The sequence below is a fragment of the Eriocheir sinensis genome, chromosome 50, assembly GCF_024679095.1.
Source record: "Eriocheir sinensis breed Jianghai 21 chromosome 50, ASM2467909v1, whole genome shotgun sequence".
In the NCBI taxonomy this organism is placed as follows: domain Eukaryota; kingdom Metazoa; phylum Arthropoda; class Malacostraca; order Decapoda; family Varunidae; genus Eriocheir; species Eriocheir sinensis.
The window spans coordinates 11,172,563-11,192,725 of NC_066558.1; the positions used below are offsets into that span (position 1 = coordinate 11,172,563).

The 20,163-nt window shown below is 43.0% G+C and overlaps 1 long non-coding RNA gene across 2 annotated transcripts; it reads left to right on the plus strand.

Annotated features, from left to right (window-relative positions):
• Positions 1-11,006: 11,006 nt before the first annotated feature.
• On the plus strand, positions 11,007-15,192 carry LOC126982012 (uncharacterized). 2 transcript variants are annotated; one of them, XR_007734455.1, is made up of 5 exons: positions 11,007-11,033; positions 13,406-13,526; positions 13,624-13,802; positions 13,929-14,009; positions 14,867-15,192. It is a non-coding gene; the product is annotated as an uncharacterized LOC126982012 (long non-coding RNA). The 2 variants fall into 2 exon arrangements; XR_007734454.1 differs by lacking the exon at positions 11,007-11,033 and having other exon boundaries at positions 13,023-13,526.
• Positions 15,193-20,163: the final 4,971 nt, after the last annotated feature.

Consider the following 20,163-nt stretch of genomic DNA (forward strand, 5'->3'; position numbering starts at 1 on the left):
TGTAGGTTGACCTGAGTCTTATATGGATATTGGTCTCCGTGGTCTAGTGGTCAGCGTGGCTGACTACCACTACGCGGCCTCATGTCCGAATCATGACCCGAGGAGTCAGCGTGCTGCTCACCCAGCTGTTCATCCTCCCTCTCGGGCTGGTTGATAAATGGGTACCTGGGGAAACCTGGGGAAGGTAAACTGTGGTAACCCGGATGTCACACTGGCCCTGTGTCCCGGGGTGTTGGGCTCCCTCCTACCACAGGCTCAAGGGTTAATGCAACGGAAAACCCACGCGCAGCGCAGCTATAGCGTGTGTCCCCAACTTTACCTTAACTTTGGTAATACTACAGTGAGCCTGACGCCAGTAAACCTCAATAAGTATGAATTGTGAATGCTATGAAATAGGTCAAGGAAGCAGCCTTCATTACTGAGCCTGCCCACCCCAGCATGGCCAATATTAATATTTCACACCATTATGGGGAATAATTACATTGGCCATCTAAGCTCAAGCTTATATTCAGACAGACCTTGATGCTTAAGTTCCACTTCAAATGAAAATAATCCTTGATGAGGGTGATGACACAAAAGATTAAATATAATTTATATTACAGAAAAAGCAGCAATGGCAGTCTACAGACACCTTTTTTTTTTTTTTTTTACGTTGTTGCCTATTGCGCCGGTAGGCATCTTCCCGGTGGGGCCTGATGGTCGGCCCAAGGCTTCTTCCAGGTGGGGCCTGATGGTCGGCCCAGCCCGTTCTGGCGCAGGCGAGTGTTTATAGTGGCGCCATCTTGCATTGGCTCATGCTGCCCCCCGGAACTCGTACTTGATTCGCTTGGACGGCTTCCTCTAGAGTCCGGGTTGATGGGTGGTCTTCAGGACAGCATGTGGGTAGTTTTAAGCCACTCGGCGGTGACCGAAAAATCCGAGTGGTAGCGTGAGGATTCGAACCCGCGTCGTTCATCACGCGGCAAATGTGGGTCCAGTACGCTATCACTTCGGCCACCGCCTACCCGCTACGTAGAGTGGCTCACGTGGGACAATGGGAAGACCTGGCCATCAGGAGGAGAACCCGTTTGTTCAGGAGCCGTAGGGATCCCTTTGAAATGTAATCGGAAGAGGAGTTCATTCAACGCTTTCGGCTCTCCAAGCAAGTCACCCTGGATCTCTTATAAAAAATCCAGCACCTATTGCCAGATTCTACCTGGAAAAGAGGTAAGCTTAAAATATCATAGGTCTGAAAATATAAAAATGCCATTCTTTACAGGTACTTTAATCAGACCTGATCAAGCTGTGGCTAGCAAGATTAATGTACTGATGCATAACTGCAACAGGAGCAGATTCAGGAAAAAAGTTTGCCGGAGGCCCGATTGTTGAAAAGTCCGATGAAATTGCCTACCACACAATTTGGAATGTCCCGCGAGTTTTGTTGTTATAGCCGCAGCGCACTTCTGAGCTAGTTTCCTGTATTCGCTCAGGACCATGGGGGGCGGCCCCCTGGGCCCCCCTTTATATCTGCCAACGAACCACAACCATAAACAGGGACAGCCCTGATAGTTTTCAGATTATACGAGGTGCCAAAGTCACAGATCCATACCCTAGTTATTCTCAGCTATGTAAAAATATATCTACATATTGTCTATGATTTTTTGTCAAATCATCATTCTTAAGGAATAAATGTTTATTTCATATTTCCTAGCGATAGAGTTTAGGTCAAAGCAAACAATTCAGTTCAACATATCTTTTGACACACTTTTCTAACATGAGTTTCTGTTGTCAGCCATAATTTATGCGTGTGTGTGTGGGGGGGGGGGGGCAGGGGGCTACAATCCCTCCAATGTTTTTTTTATTTTTTAATCAGCCTTAAAATGCCCCTAAAAGTGCCTATTTACAAAATATTCCCCCACCTGCACATCCTTGCTTCGATCGCTACCCTCTTCCCCGCCCACCTCATGAAACTATGATGCCTTCTAGACCCCTGCAAAAATCTGCAAAAATTATGGGCTTGGTTACTGATTGGTTGGAAAGTAGGATAAGGCAGTCATCCACATTCTCAGTGAAAGTAAGGTGAAGGTAGGGGCACATACTATAGTTGCACATGGCCTGAGTGCTGACCTCTGTCACATTAGCCCTTTAGCCTGTGGTGGATATGAACTCGTTACCCCGAAAGACAGGGCAGGTTTAACATCTAGGTTACCACAGGTTTCCACAGGTACCCATTTATTTGCTTAGCCCATGAGGGAAAATGAACAGCTGGGTGAGGTGCACACCGACTGGGATTCGAACCTAGGTCTGCGAATTTGTTGCTTGGCACGCTAACCACTTCATCATGGAGGTGCAGTCATTAGGAATTATTATTATTGCTCTTATTATTATTATTATTATTATTATTATTATTATTATTATTATTATTATTATTATTATTATTTATTGTTATTATAATTATAATTATTATTATTTTCATTATTATTAATTAATTTATTATTATTTTTTTTTAAATTATTATTTTCATTGTTATTAATTAATGTATTATTATTATTATTATTATTATTATTATTATTATTATTATTATTATTATTATTATTCTTATTTATTGTTATTATTTTCATTATTATTAATTAATTTATTATTATTATTATTATTATTACTATTATTTATTATTATTGTTATTATAATTATTATTATTATTATTATTATTATTATTATTATTATTATTATTATTATTATTGTTATTATTATTATTTTCATTATTATTATTATTATTATTTTCATTATCATTATTATTATTATTATTAATATTATCATTATTATTATTATTACTATTATTATCAGCCTGTTTCAGGATGTCAGGAGTATACTGGGCCCTGGGAGAACCTTCTTTTCTCTTGTAGGTACACATCATCCCGAAACAAAACAGAAGTGTGTACCATTTATGTAGCTGTGGTCTCTTGTATCCCATTATGGTGGTCTCAATTACCCCATGTTATATAAAGATCAATACAAAGTAAACATTAACAGTGATCACCTCCACATTGGCTGTATACTTACATAGGATGCCTGGCTACAGATCACATATATTGGACTTTGCTGAGGGACACGGCTTGTGTACAGCACACCTTAGCGTTACTGGGTCACATTCCCCGAATATACATACACAAATGAATAGGAATGAGGGGTACTTGTGGAATGAGTGAAAAGATGTGGTTTACATTTTCAGATCTTATGTACTTGAATGTCTATAAAACAGAAGTTAACAAAACAGTCCTACCTATTATAGTTTATTTTGTTTAATTTTTAAGAGAAATTTCCTTAGCTGGTCTCAGTTGCCCCCCCGTTCTATGGTATATATATATATATATATATATATATATATATATATATATATATATATATATATATATATATATATATATATATATATATATATATATATTTTTTTTTTTTTCTTCTGATAAATATTTCTTTCTTACAGGGCTTCCAATCCCACCACGTCTCCAGTTGCTGGTAACCTCCGCTACTATGCCACTGGGAGCTTCCAGCTTGACATGGGGATTGCTGTGACATATCGCAGCCCAGTGTATCTACCTGTGTCAAGACTGTGACCAGTGCAATCTGCCAGCTAGCAGGGGACTACATAAGTTCCCCAGTCCTGCTGAAGAACAGGATGTCATGCGACAATTTGCCGAGGTAGTTGCCATGCCCGGAGTTATTGGATGTGTAGATGGTGTACACATCCCAATCATCAGTCCAGGTGGAGAAGATGCAGAACTTTACCGCTGCAGGAAAGGCTTTTTTTCATTGAATGTAATGGGGGTCTGCAACTCACCCATGCTCTTCACAAATCTGGTCGTGAACTGGCAAGGTAGTGCACATGATGCCCGCATCTTCAGTGAGTCTCTTTTGTGTGCTACTCTGGAGGGAGGGCAGTACAGAGGATACTTGTTGGGAGATTCGGGCTATGCCTGTAAAAGCTACCTTTTAACTCCCATTCGAATTCCTCGTAATGTTAAGGAGAGGCATTACAATGCCTCTCACATCAAAACAAGGAACCTGATCGAGAGAACGTTCGGGATTTGGAAAAAAAGATTTGCTATTCTCTCAAAGCCAATGAGAACAGCACTCTCAACATCAAAAAAAATTGTGACTGCATGTGCCATCCTGCACAATATTGCAATCCTCAACAAACTCCCATTGACATGCCAGAAGAACTTGAGCCCATCAATATAGATATACTTGCAGAGGATGATGTAGGCACTGGAAATGCTCGCAGAGCTTCCATTGTTGAGAGATTCTTTTAGATCTTCTGAGGATGTCAAAATGTACACCATTGAGTGCTGGCAATGGAACCCAGGCTTCTGGATAGGAGTCAGGGCAGCAAGCCAACCGAGCCATCGATGATTTAAAAGTTCTCCGTCTAGTCCAAGACCTACACTGCCCATGGTGCCTCACACAGCCTAACACACCAGAACATTTCCTGCTCCACTGCCCAAGATTCCACTCCCTCCACACCAACCTCAAATTAAGCATCCTAACCAGACTCAACATCCACAGGCCAACTTTACGTAGAAGGCCTGCTCGGCAGCGACACCCTCAGCCCCAACACTGCCTTCCAAGCCCTCAAGTCTATGCAGACCTTCCTACAGAAGTCCTGGCAACTCAACAGGATCTAACCCCTCCCCTGGTGACACATCGACAGAATAACAACATCCGCTAACATTTCCCACTGATGGGGCTCAGGAGGCAGTGGTCCCACAGCCTAACCAGCCCCATAAAACACCCCAGAAAAAGATGATCCCAGAGGCCACTTCTCTGGCACTGTATCTAACATCCTCGCCCCTACTGTGGATATGCAGGAAAGGTGACTTCGCCCACACTCATGGTAGCTGGAAATGCTTTTATTTAACCCACAGGAGCACATGCGGTGCTATATATATTAGAGGAACTGCAATAACACATTGAAAATTCAGTAATCTACATGACAAGATTTTTCACTATTATTGAAGTTTTTCTAATGTAAATATATACTACAGGTGGCATTATGGGTTGACTAAAAACGATTAAAAGCGTTTCCAGCTACCACGAGTGTGAGCGAGGTCACTTTTCCTTCATATCCACAGTAGGGGCCAGGGTGTCAGGTATAGTGCTGCATAAGTGGCCCTTGGCATGGTGACCTCAGTAGCTCAGTTGGGTTGATTTATACACAGATAGCCCAGGTTTGATCCCTTTTTTTTTCCCCAGCCTATTGTGCTTTTAGGCTTTCTTGAAAGACCTGGATGGTAGTCGGCCCTAGCCCGTCATGATGCAGGCAAGTGTTTTATAGTGGCGCCGTCTTTTCTTGGTGTGGTGGTTGGTCACAGTGGTGTACATTTTGAGATCTTTATTGTAGTTTCTCTAATAATAAGTTATATAACTTGTCTGTTCAGGAAATGAAAATAGCTTGTAAGATTTTGCATATATATTTTCCGATCAAAATTTACACTGTCTCTTTAATTTGTTCATTTCCTGTCTGAAGCCTATACGTACATAATCATGATATAAATAAATGAACAAAAATATTTATCAAACATCACTGAATATAATGTATTTCCTACTACAACTACTAGCACTAGTTAATGTTGGCAATATATGCTAAAATGCTGATGATACAGAGATTGGCAGAGTAATTGAGTCGGATCAGGTCGCTAGTATTCTCCAGGATGAACTAGACAGATTGCGTGAATGGGCAGGGAAGTGGCAGATGGAGTTCAATGTCTGGAAATGCAAAGAATGGGTTAATCACTCTGACGTGATATTCTTGATGTATAAATAAAAACCCACACTGGCAGACGATAGTTATATTTTTAACTAAATAGTTTCGGTGGACACTGCCACCATCTTCAGTGGTGTAAAGAAAGACCACTGAAGATGGTGGCAGTGTCCACCGAAACTGTTTGGTTAAAAATATAACTATCGTCTGCTAGTGTTGTTTTTTTTATTTATACATCTGGAAGTGCAGTACTCTGAGTGTATATAGGAACAACCCCTCATAATTATTGGTTAAATGACACTCCCCTAAGAAGATCAAGGTGTGAGAGGATTTCAGGGATCTTGATGACCTCTGATCTCCATCTAAGAGCAAGGTGTGAGAGGATTTCAGGGATCTTGATGACCTCTGATCTCCATCTAAGAGCACAATGCATTCATCCTAGATATTGTGCAAATAGGGTACTGGGATTCATTTCAAGGAGAGTAAGCAACAAGTGCTGATGTCATCAAGCTATATTTAGCTTTAGTTAGATCTTATCATGATAATGTGTTTTTTTCTGGTCACCTTCATAATTGAAGAATGGGTATCAAAATGTTAGAATTGGTACAGTGGAGGATGACAAAGATGATTTACGGGTTAAAAAACTTGACATATGAGGAGACTCGAACAGTTAATTAAACTTGCATTTTCTAGAGAGGCAAAGGGTGCAAAGAGACTTGATCGAAGTTTATAAATGGATGAAGGGCTTTAATAAGGGGGATATTTATAAGGTTCTGATGATAAGAGAGCTGGGTAGGACATGTAATAATGGGTTTAAATTTGATAAATTCAGATTAAACAGGGTCATAGGCAAAAAATACTTTACCAACAAGATAATGAGTGGAACAGGCCTGGCCTTCATGTTATGAGAGTCAATAAGATGAACACATTAATAAAATGTTTAGATAAATTCATAGGTAGTGATGTTGGGGGGAGCTTATATGCTAACGGTGAAGAAGACTGGTGGTGGCCCTCCTCAATCACCTCCCAAGCTTTCCGAAGAACACGAGGTCGTTGCCTCCATGATTTCTGGAGAACTCAGTATGGGCGAGTGTGTCCTTGACACTCTTACAATACAAGATGGGCATGCAGTTGATGAGGCAGGCAATCCCATCATGGATGTTACTCTCCGGCATTCCCCAAACTGTCCAAAAATTTGGCTTTGCAGGTGTCTGCTGCCTCACGGATATGATGGCAAGTCTCCGTGAAGACATCTAGCTGCCGCTGCAACACCTCCCTGTGAAACTGGTACAGTTTCATCTGTTGGTCGTGCTCCTCTCTGGTCTGTTGAAGAAGGAGTTGGTGATACTCATCCTGCTGCTTCCGACAGGCCTGGTACTCCGCATCAAATTTCCTCCTCTGCCGTGGGGCAGCAGAAGAAGAGGCCACATTACATGTAAATGTAGTTAATGATGGTGCAGTGGATGCAGAGGATGAAGCTTCTGGCTGAAAAGATGCAGAAGCACTAGGAGGTGCAGGTGCTTCAGCACATTCAGCGGCAGCAGTAGCAGAGGGGACCTCTGTCGGTGGCAGTTTTCCACTCACAGCTGTGAAATAATACAATGCATTATCAATCATACTTATACATGAAAGATGATGTGACTCGGGAAATTTCTTCCTTCAATAACAATGTTAGCTTTTCTTATAATACTTGAAAAAACACTACCCCATCAATAAAGGCACCAGAGGGAATTTGATATCTATTGCATTTATAGTTATTTAAATTTAATCCTAGACTGGGCCCCCTCAAAGCTTGTTCCCAGAAATGTTTTTTTTTTTTTTGTTTTTTTTACGTTGTTGCCTATTGCGCCGGTAGGCATCTTCCCGGTGGGGCCTGATGGTCGGCCCAGCCCGTTCTGGCGCAGGCGAGTGTTTATAGTGGCGCCATCTTGCATTGAGTAACTTATCTCTCTCTCTCTCTCTCTCTCTCTCTCTCTCTCTCTCTCTCTCTCTCTCTCTCTCTCTATATATATATATATATATATATATATATATATATATATATATATATAATTCTCTCTCTCTCTCTCTCTCTCTCTCTCTCTTTTTAATTTGCATATCTTTTAACCTAAACCAGTGTATCAAAAAGTGAAAATTGATGATAAGAATAACAATGATACTATTTATATGCAGCACCAGAACAAGAATGCAGAAAACTGGATAATATAATGTGATATACTTTCAAGCAATGATTAACTTACTGAGAGTAACATCCATGATGGGAGTGCCTGCCTCATCCACTGGATGCCCATCTTGAATGGCAAGAGTGTCAAAGACATCCTCGCCCATGTTGAGTTCTCCAGAGATCATGGAGGCAACAGTCTCATGTTCTTTTGTAAACTTGGGAGGTGATGGAGGAGGGCCACCACCAGTCTTTTTCACCTTCAGCTTGTAGGCTCTCTCTTCCTTTTTCACACTGCAATGAAACATGATTTTAATAACAATAATATATCAAAGGCATACTGAATGATAAACCCTTTAACAATACACCTCTGCAATGCAGTGGTTCGAGTCCCTAACAATGAATCTGTGGGCCTGGGCAGTCGGCATGCAGCCACCCAGCCGTTCATCCTTCCTTTCACCCGGGTCAATATATGGTACCTGGGGCCACCAGGGAAAGTAAACTGTGGTAACCCAGATGTTACGCTGGTACTGTATCTGGTTTATGGGTTCTCTCACGACAGGCTCAAAGGACCAATGGGATGGAGATGAGCACTGCCACCACCCGCAGCTATAGCGTATGCTCCCTACTTAACCTTTTCCTTTTCCTGTTTTACCCTTTGACCAAATATAGTAAAGAGCATTGGAAAAAACTTGTTGTACCAAAATTAATATTACTGTTGCAGATAGGGTTAATATTCTAGTGTCTATTAAAATTAATAGTGTTTGCATTAAGGATATATTGTCATTCAATTAGGTTGATAATAAGGAATTATTTTAGTTAGAAAATAACTCTTAACCAACAAAGCAAGAATTAATGGGTTACTATTTGATCAGCAATGGTATAATATTATCATATGTAAGAGCTACACCTGCTCTATGCTTATTGATATTCTACCAGTAATTCTTTCTTTATGGCTTACAAATAACATCTAATAACAATGAAAAATAACTACACATTGACAAATTAGTTGTAACCTATTTTTAATGCATCATGATTATTTTGGATCTGGAGAACACATTATTGGTGCAATCTGTGTCTCAAAAGGTGAAAAGTTGATCATTTTAATCATCACCCAAACACTGGAGTGGATAGGTATTTATCAAAGGGGGGCACATCTGAGTATGGAAGGGCACTAGACAAGTGAAACTCCGCGGCATTCTGATGCCACATAGAATGTTACAAGGGCACATTTTAAGATCATATTAATGGTGGGTATAAAGGCATGGTCGATGGGGGGCAGTATGTTAATTCTCAGGGGGGAGGGAGTGGCATGTGACCCCCAGTTGCTTCGCAACCGCACGCTGAGGTGGAAGCATTTTCCCCGTGACCCCGTGATGCAAGAACTATATGGTAATTCACAGTAAGAGCATTAATCCTTTTATTGCTAAATTGTGGCAGCGACGCCGCGCTGTCTGTGCTGGTGGTGTTTTGAATCTCCCGCTCACAATACATGTTCCAACACTATTCCACACCCCATAGTAACTTTATTCTGATGGAATGTCCACCGACACCTCCTACATAATGCAACCACATACTCATACGTGAAACATGCTGCCTGTCACCAGAACGGGGTGAATTGTCTTGCCTAGTTGGCTGTTACAACCACTAAATTAAAGCGAGAATAATATATAACAAACTATACTACCAATACATATTATAATAGCGGTTATTTTTTTAGATACGATGGCAAAACATAATTGTTTATTCGGTCATCATATGAAACTGGCAATATAATTAAGCAAGTTGTATAGTATTTGCCTTTATCTTTACAATGATATGCCGAATAATTGCTACAATGCATAGTTACAGAGGTGTGGAGGTGAAAATAGAACCCACCTCCCCCCTGCCCGACAGCGCACAGAGGTCAAGACGCGTTGCGCACTGAAAGGATCGAGGAGGACCTAAGAAACGATACAAAGCGATACTGGTCAAAAGGTTAAATATATACAGCGTAAAATCAATGCACCTCATTTACTTACTTCAATTTGATGCGGTTGAAACTTCTTTTCAATTGTTGAACTGATCGTGGCTCCAGATCAGGGTGCATGGCGTTGAAGTTTTTGGCGATCTCATCCCACGCCAAGTTCTTCTTGTGCTGGACCGCAGTGCTGGTTGACCTATCTTGTAGGACAGGCCTTCCCTCCACTAGCTGCACCAGGGCCCGTACTTATAAAGAGTATGTTTCGCTTATGTGAGACATAAATCAAGAAAATGGCGGACACCGAGACATAAGGGAAGCATAACCCTTATGTTTCAACTAAGCGGAACATAAACTGACTCGCCAGCTACGCGCGGGGTGGAGGTAACAATGCAATCCTTATGTCGACATAAGCGAGGCATAACAGTCCAGATGGCAGAGCTAGTGGGTGCGCGTCCGCGGCAGCTGAGGACTTTTCGGGCACGAAGAGACGTCCTTGATGAACTTCCGGACCCGGAACTGATCAAGAGGTACCGCCTGGACCGTGCAGGGATACTCTTCGTGGCTGATTTTGTGCGTGAGGCCTTGACTGCTCCTACAAACAGGAACCAAGCCCTCTCCCCGGAGATGAAGGTCCTCGTAACACTGAGGTATCTTGCTACGGGCAAAATGCAGCAGTGTAGCAGCGACGACTTGGGGCCTTCACAACAGACCGTCAGCAGGGTCACCCGGGAGACTGTGTACGCCCTTGCACAGCCTCATATAGTGAGACGCTTCATCAAGTTCCCCCTCACTGTGCAAGAAACTCAGGTGAAGCGGCGAGAGTTTGAGGAAATTGCGGGATTTCCTGGTGTGGTAGGGGCAGTAGACGGAACACATGTGAGGATTGTTGCACCCAAGGAATTTGAGGCAGAGTATGTGAACAGAAAAGGGCACCACTCTATAAATGTGCAAATCGTATGTGACACACACGGGAGAATTTTACACCAAACTGCAAACTGGCCCGGGTCTGTCCATGACGCACGTATTTTGCGTGAAAGTGCTCTGTTCACAGGGTTCGAGAGGGGTATGGTCCCTGCAGGATGCCACTTATTGGGAGACAGTGCCTACCCCTCCAAGAAGTGGCTCCTGACACCCTATGTACGACCTCAGGGCCCACAGTCCGCCTATAATAGGTAAGTTTTTGTGCACACACACACACACACCGACATTCGTGTTGTAATTAATGTCTACTATGGCAAAGTGGTCCCTGCAGCCTCATCTGTTCTACCCGCGCTGGGCTAGGTTGCCAGTCTTATTCATTCTGTGCTGCAGTGTTACCACGGTGTTACACCCACACTCCTCAACTCTACCAAGCTTAATAACCTAACCTTACCTATCCTAACCTAATCAAACCTAACCTAATTTAACCTAACATAATCTAAACTATCCTAACCTAACCCATCCTAACCTAACCTAATCTAACATAACATAACCTAAACTAACATAACGTAGCCTAGTCTAACCTAATATAACCTAACCAAACTTAGCGCAGCCTGGCACTCCTTGGGAGTCGAGGTTGTGGTAACACCAGCAGAAAATGCATTACTGGCAACATAGCCCAGCGCATGTAGAGGAGCTGAGACAATAGGGACCACTTTGTGATAGGATTGCCGTAATATCTTTCATCATTGCTTATCATTTCAGGCTTAGGCCATGCAAACTACACTAATGTAGGAAAATTAGCTAAGTTGGGTAACAGTATTATGATTAGCTAACAGTGCTCTTATACATTCATCCTTTTCCAATCATGGCTGTGTTTTACTTAAAACCCCTTGTATGTTCATTAGAAAAATCTAGCATAACAACCCTTAACTGCAGGATTATAAATCTTACAGAAACAATATTGTTGTCCCATGACGTTGCATTGCTAATTTGAAACTTGACAAGGTATTGTCTAGAAAAGGTTGCTGCAATTTTAGGTTGTTACAGTTAGGCTTGATCTTTTTGTAATTTCAGTATTGCTAGTACATACTAGTCTATGAGGGGGAAAATGTAATATAGGTAGGGTTAATGAACTTAGTGTGAAACATGACATTCTTAAAGGAAAGTTTGATAAATCTTAAGAATAGCGGCTCCATTCCATCCACCACCCCAGCCCCCTACCCCCAAGACAAGCCTGGTGACCTGTGGGGAAGCTGAGTTTAGGGGGGAAAGCCCAAATCACTGAAAATTTGGCCCCACAATTTCCCAGAAAAATCCCCAAATTAGGGAAAATTCCCTTGTCGAAAGTAATTAAAGTCCCTAACGCATGCTCTTGTAATCTATTCCAATATAACTTGGCAGCCGCTGCAGCCGGTCTGTTGACGAGTGTCGGGCGTGTCATTGGATGGCAAGCATAGTGACCCCCTCCCAATCCGTCCCGCGTCGCATAATTGTTTGACGGGCCACACTGCATGTCGAGTAGATTTAAACTACCCCAACCGAACCTTACGACCTAACCGCTAACTACCCCCTCTCGACTCCGCCTGGACCCCCCCTCCTTAAATTATCCCAACCGAACTTTACAACCTAACAACAAAAAATATAGAATGCCCTCAGAAATACTTACAAAATTAAGAGGAATTAGATGCAGCATGCGTCTCCTGTTGGTGGTTACAGGGGTTATATAGTGCAGCTGCCTCTTGAATGAAGACATGCAAGCGTTTGTTAGGGTCATTAATGGCCATAAGAAACATGCACCTTGCGAGGTACCCACAAAGTGCTTCTTCCTCCTGCCAAAGAGGGCACTTTTCTTTGCTTCCCTCCACAACCGCTCGATATTGTTTGTGGCGAACACACAAGTCAAGCAAGTCTCTTGCTTTCCCGGAGTACCGCAAGCAGAAGTCAATGAGGCCATAATCGCAGTCGGTACACCTTTCCAATGCCATGACACAGACAGAAGTGACGGAGGTGAGGAATTTAAGGTATCCAAGCTGCAGGTGAGGAAACCCGAATATCCCTAAACGTGAAAAAATCCCTAAATCTGGGGCAATGCTCTTCAATGAGAACCCAAGCAGATTATGTTATGGCTTAGATTTCAACTTCATTTTCAATGTAATAAATTTGGGCAAGAGTGTCATGCCTTGTCTGAAGGCAGAAAGACGCGTAATAAATTACAAATACATTTTTCGTGTATAATTCGTTCTTCCCTTGTCCTCCCCCTCCTAACCCTACAAGTGTGAAAAGCTGCAGAATTTGTACGTGACAGTACGTCACAGTACCTGCACGCACACAAACAAACATATGGATTCCACCAGCCTCCTGCAAGCCAGTCTCATCGCCCATCGACTTGGAAAAAATCGTGAGGCCCGCGTGGAGAAATACACCCCTTGTGACAAACACGGCTGACCACTTGTCAAAATCCCGTCGTATGTGCTAGTAATGTTGTAATTACCACCATACCGTGCCCTTTATGCGCACCCGCTAGGAGCCGCTATTCTTAAGATTATCCGAAAGTTGTTTTTAAGTTCAGTTGCAAAAGCAATTTTTACAGTATCACTACATTGTCATTAACTAAAAATTTCAGAGCACACAAAAGGACAAGGAGCACAGTGGAGAGGGGGATTGGCCAGTGGAAGCGGAGATTTCATGTGCTCCATGGTGAAATCAGAGTCAGCCCTCCTGCATATGTGTGTAGAATAATACAGGTATGTAGACAATCAAGTGATGATCACATCTCAATACTGTATCGTCCACTACACAACAATAATTTGTATTACTTGTTAATATTAACTCTGTCTGTAGGTGTGTGCTATTTTGCACAACATCTGCAAAGACAGACGCCTCCCTGTACCCGAGGAAGGAGAGGACGAGGGTGATGGTGCAGTTTTCCATGAGGACCCACCTGTCCCACTACCACCTGTACCTGGACGAGTTCGGGAAGGTCTGCTCTACAGGGATGAGTTTGTCAACCTTCACTTCATGTAAGTTACAAATATCAAAATTAAATGTTTTGTGTATCAGCCTGTATCTTTCCATGCTGCTCAGTATTTAATTTTAAATTTTCATTTAAAGAATCTTACTATTGCAATGTTTCAATTTTGTTGCAGTGACAGACCTCAACCTCAGCCTCGTGCAGCTGTGTGATGCTTCCCGACCCATCAACAGGTTAATTCCACACCTACTTCCAAGTTTGTGTGTTTGTAATCAAATTGTGTGAGTTTTTTATATATATATATATATATATATATATATATATATATATATATATATATATATATATATATATATATATATATATATATATATATATATATATATATATATATATATATATATATATATATATATATATATCCAGTATGTATGGTTTAAAACAGCCAATATACTCATGATTGCCTTTACTTTTTTTCTAATATCAAGCAATAAATGATTTCCTTTTTAACAATAAATAAATAAATAAATTCCTTTATAATAAATAACTATGTAGGAAAACTACATAATGGAGATCCTAAGGAAAAATATATTACAGGAAAGCTAATGTAGAAGAGAGTACCGGCAGGGTAGAAAGGGTGGAGTGTGTTTGAGAGAAGAGGCAGGGTGAGGTGTGTGAAGGAGAGTAGAGGCAGGGTGGAGTGTGTGAAGGAAAGTAGAGGCAGGGTGGAGTGTGTGAAGGAAAGTAGAGGCAGGGTGGAGTGTGTGAAGGAAAGTAGAGCCAGGGTGGAGTGTGTGAAGGAGAGTAGAGACAGGGTGGAGTGTGTGAAGGAGAGAAGAGGCAGAGTGGCGGGTGTGAAGGAGAGTAGAGGCATGGTGGCGTATGTGAAGGAGAGAAGAGGGTGGTTGGTGTGTGTGAGTAGACACAGGCTGGTTTTTGCAAAAGAGAGGAGAGCCAGGGTGGAGTGTGTGGGGTAGTAGCGGCATGGTGGAGTGTATTTGTGTGTTACATTAGTTTTTTTACTTGAAGTTCGAGTAGGGTTTTATGTACTTTTAAATTTTCAGTTTCTTGTTTAAGTTTTTTTAATTCTGCCTGTTTAATTTCTACTTGTAGCTCTGCAGCCTGCAGTTCAAGTTCCCTCTTCAGGCGGATGAACTGCAGCTCCTCCTCATCCACCAACATGGTGCAGGTCCCAACTGGTGTACTGGAGGAAGCTGCAGCGGCAGGAACTACTGGTGGTGGTGTGGTGGTGGTTTGAGGTGTGTCTGTGCTGGGTTGGGGAGGGACAGGTGGTGTGACATCCACCTGAAGACTCCTGGCAAAAATACATCCATCAGTACCTGCACTCATAATTTTCTTGTGTTATTTGACTTACATCCCCATTTATGGAAACAATACAGTTTAGGTTGAAAAGCCTTTGCAGGAAAGGAGTGTGTGTTCCAGAGGTAACTTCTTTGGTGTTCTGCTGTTCAGTACGTAATGCCTACGTCGTTAAGGACAACTAGCATGGTTCATGAGTAAGCAGACCTGACCGAGGTCAGACGTGGGTCACGGCGCTCCGAATGGAGTAGCCCGGGGCCAGCTTGTTGGCCTCTCCCCTGCCCCTCCATCCCCCTCTCCCTTTTCATCAAAAACCCAACATCGTAAGAAACTATTGTGACATCAAGCTTAATCATGGTGACAGACAGTGAGTGCTATGTGTTTGTGGTCCCGTGAAGACACTGAAGTTTAGAAATGGTCAGTGTGACATCGACACGGCCTTATCCAGCCGACGTCCCAGGTGCCCTGAGGTACACCAGCCCGACCATCATGCTGCTGGGAGAACTCTGTTCAGCTGCCTCTAGCTGCACCCTGCCATCAGCGGCGACCTGACCCTTTTTGACCTATACCCCTTTCATATTTTAATTTCCCATTTTTTTCAAATATATTTCAAAATTTGTATTTTAAATGTGTATATTTTCAGCTTTACAGCTGCAATCACTTAATAGACCGTTTTATTTTCATTATTACTAGGAAGGATGTCTCAACACATTATCAAGTCAGCTCTCGATAGCAATTGAATAAATTTCTGTACACATTGTTCCTCACTGTTTGATTCCATGATTGCCCTAATATGGACTGCATACAGCAGCATGATATTATTGGGTAAATAATAATAATATGTAATAGTATTCTATAATAATACTTTAAGCAGAAAACTGTGGACTTTAGGAGATGGAAAGCAATACCTCCTCCTTGTGTACTGCAGTTTTCTAAAAGGAAAGCAAATTATTTTCAACAGTAACAGCAAGACCTATTTTGGAGAACTTTAAATCTACAATCTACCTGACAGGCATTTCTCAGTAAAATGAACTAACACAACTGATAAATCATTTGGAAATGTCATGTACATGTTAGAGTAATATTTTTGTACATTTGGATTTAAGAATATTTATTCTTATTTTTGTAATGAAGTAATGTCAGACATATGAGACACACTTCATAAAGCAATACATTTAGTACAAATTAATGACACCTATAAGACATTTTAGGTTAATCCATATTGTCTGCTTGTAACCTTAATAAAAAGTTGGTACAGAATTCCTAAAATATAACAAATCAGTGTATCATACAAACAAGCTAAAGTAGACAAATACGACGATCATCAAGGAACGGAAATAACAAATTTTACTAATGATTGTACAAATAACGTTTAGTAAATATTCAGAGCCCTCACATGGGGGTGGGGAAGCCAGGGGTGGCAATTCTAGCCTGAACCTGCCGCCCACAAGGCTGACAAAATTATTTTAAAATCAACATTTTTCAGAAAGTAACAATAACAACTACACTGCAGTCTGAGGAGTGCTTTTTCCTATTATTTATGAAAACATAATTTTTAAAATTTCACTTAATTATATGGCACAGACAGCAAAAGTATCTTTTATTATGTATACCGGTATCCAATAATCACATTGCCCGAATTAGGGTCATAGGCAGTAAAGGTACGTGGTGGAGGTGGGAAGTGGTGATTGAGGGGAGGGGGGGGAGTCACTGAGAACTTTGCTGGGGCAGCACTTAGGCATGTAAGGGCTCTGTAAATATTTATACATGACTAAAGTTTTATTTACCCACCCATTTTCGGGAACATCTTCAGTGTCAAGTGGAAAAGGATCCACCACTGTCCTGTCAATAGAATTGACTGAGACGTTCCCCTCTCCCAGCACATCAGCGATGATGACCTCTAGCTCCCCGAGGGGTGTAGGCGGAAGGCCACCACCTAGAAGAATATATATATATATATATATATATATATATATATATATATATATATATATATATATATATATATATATATATATATATATATTGGTACATGAGTGCAAGGCTAAGTCAATTGAATTCCCTTGATTGAAAAGAAAAGGCAATACATTACAAATGTTATTTCCATCAAGCACTTAATAAGCATTGAAATTTACAGGACTGTCACTTTGCTTGTTAGCCATTCCTTGCACTTCATGAATACCATTTTATTTCAAGAAAAATCTTACCTGTTCCATTCCTGGCCTTTTGGTAGGCACTAATTTTAGCTTTTGCTTCATGCATAACAGTTTGCCAGCGTCTCTGGCACTGCTTTATGCATCTGCTGAAGCCAGGGTGGAGTGCCGCTAGGCGAGAGACAATGCTGCCCCAAGCCTTCGCCTTCGCCTCAGCAGAGCAGCCACTGTCGGAAAAATTTCCCTTGAGGATGGCTGCTTTCTCCCTATAGAGCTGTACAAGGGAGAGCGTTTCAGCGTGCGTCCAATTGGCGTGGCGGTGACGTGTCTGCCGAGGAGGCTGTAGCTGAGGCGGCGGCTGTTCCTGCTGCTGCTGATGTGGCTGGGGGTGAGGCTGTGGTCCCTCCTGCTGCTGCTGTAGCTCCTGGTGTAGCTGCTGACCTCGATGGCTGCTGAGGGGCTGCAGAGGTCGTGGCTGGCTGTTGGCGGCCATGGCTGCTGCCTGCTAGCTTGAAACTCGCGGGAACGTTTGTTTACATGTTTGAGGGGCTACGTCCTTAATTTTATCATTATTCCATGTGATGTTGGTCTATGCATCGTCAACAATACCCGAAAATACTTTATTTTATTTTATACATATTACCAATACGTCAATATGCTTTTAACATCAAAATTATACCAAATTCCAACATTTTATTTTGAGTTGGTATCCCTTTCATAGGTGCAGCGCAGGGGTTGGCAACGATGTACTAATACTCGCTTATGTCGAGCTGGTTATGTTGAGGGGGTGAAACGTAAGGAGGGGGGTTATGTCTCGTCATTGTTAATACTCGGATATGTTTCAGTTTATGTCTCACATAAATTTCTTTATAAGTACGGGCCCAGGACTCTCCTCTGCCTTGACGATAGTGGTACAGCGCGGTCCATTGTTGATCAGCTTCTGTGCGCGCGCGTTGTTGTGATGGCGGAATATGCATTCATATGGGCACTCTGCATTATCTTTTTCATTTTTCTTTTTTTCATAATTGTTTAATTTGAATTTGTTTCTTAAATGCTATTATTTTTAAAAGAGTACTTCCTTATAACTTCTTCTATGTATGACTGCTGAAATAAAGTTTATGCACTGCACCTCGTCTTCTTCCATTAATTACGGCTATATCTAACTTTTCTGTTTTGTTTGTCTCTCGTCTTCTCGTCACTCGCAGGCTCATAGGCGAATGAAAGAAGGTCGTAGGTTTTCTTGGTATATTGCTAAGTCACACAGAAAGCACACAATGTAGGAATAACAGCCAAATCCCAAGTTCTTGTTGTGTGTGTGTGTGAGGCCGCTGAGAGAGGTGGTGGTGGACTGAACTCAGCGTCTCGCGCAGCGGCAGCGCGCGTGTGTGTTGCCAGCTGTATAGTTACTCGTGTACTTATAACTAGCTAATAAATAACCCACACCTTTCCTCCCCCTTCAAGCTGATAGTGGAATCTTCAGCGTGATGTCTCATCAGTCTGGCCACATAGACGGGGTGATCGCCGGAGAGCTGGTGGGTCCCGGGGCCTGTCGTCAGGAGGTTCCGGGCACACAGGGTCCTCGTCAGGGACTGCTGCGGGGTGCAGGTGGCAGCGGTTTCTCCAAAGAAGGCGTCCACTCGGGAGGCGAACTTGAAACTGCCGCGATCGTCTGCGCGCCATCACAATGCCGACCTTGTCCCAGAGGCCAGAGACAGGGTCCTGAACGCGGACGCGCTGGTTGACGAGTAGGGGGGGCGGTTGACGCGCGTGCTGGTTGTAGCACTGTATTGCCTGCTCCGTCTGTTGTGCTGCACGGCGATCGCACTCCTCCGCTTCGGCCTGCCACTCTGCCCGGAAGGAAGCGTGGTGGGCTGGAACACAGGTGCGGAGAGGGTGACCGTACAGGACTTGAGCAGGCGAGGGACCACTGCGGTTGGGAGTGTTGCGGACTTCCAGAAGGCCCCTGTCAAAGTCCTCGCAATCTATGTTGCACGTGGGAGCGACCTTCATGATTAGGTGTTTCACGGACTTCACGGCCGCTTCAGCATGGCCGTTAGACTGCGGGTAGTGGGGGGAAGTCACTGTATGTCGAACACCCCAGCGAGTCAGGAACTGCTTGAAAGCGCTGCTTGTGAACTGGGGTCCGCCGTCGGTTCTCAGTCGCACGGGGACGCCTAAGTCGCGGAAGTAGCTCCTGAACAGTTACTGGCGTATGGTGGCGGCAGCGGTAGTGTCCCTGCCGCACGGGAAGACGACTGGCCACCCAGACAGGCGGTCCGCGATGACAAGGAATGCTTTCCCTGCCACGGAGAAGTGGTCCGCTGACACAGACTCGAAAGGTCGTGTGGGATGGTCGTCGTTCTTGTACTCCTCCTGCTGTTGACTGGGTAGAAGTGTCTGGCAGGCTTCGCAAGCGCGCACGACGTTGGTAATGTCGGCGTTTATTAGCGTCTTCCATTTAGCGTAACCTGTTTTTGGGTCGTGATCTGTAGAGTCCCTTATAGAGTCCCGACTAACTAAGATTTGGACGCCATTGTTGGGCCTGTTTTCGCCGTGCTTTTCAAACGCTATCACACGCTCTCGTGGTGAAAACAGGACCAATAATGGCGTCCAAATCTTAGGTTGTCGGGACTCTATCTATCAAGGGACTCTACAGATCACGACCCAGAAACGGGTTACGCTAAATGGAAGAGGCTATATGCCCGGCCAGAAGACTGTTTGCCCTGCACGGCGCTTTGTAGCCTCGGCTCCGCGGTGGCTGTCGTGCAAACGCTGTAGAACTGACTTGCGTAGCGCTGCTGGTACTATGACGCGCGGACCGTAGAGTAGGAGGTCACCGTCGCAGTAGTGCATTATATGAGACTTGAAAAATGATAGGTTGTTCAACTCCACAATTGTCTTCTGACTGTGCTAGGCTATACATAGATACCGTAAGAT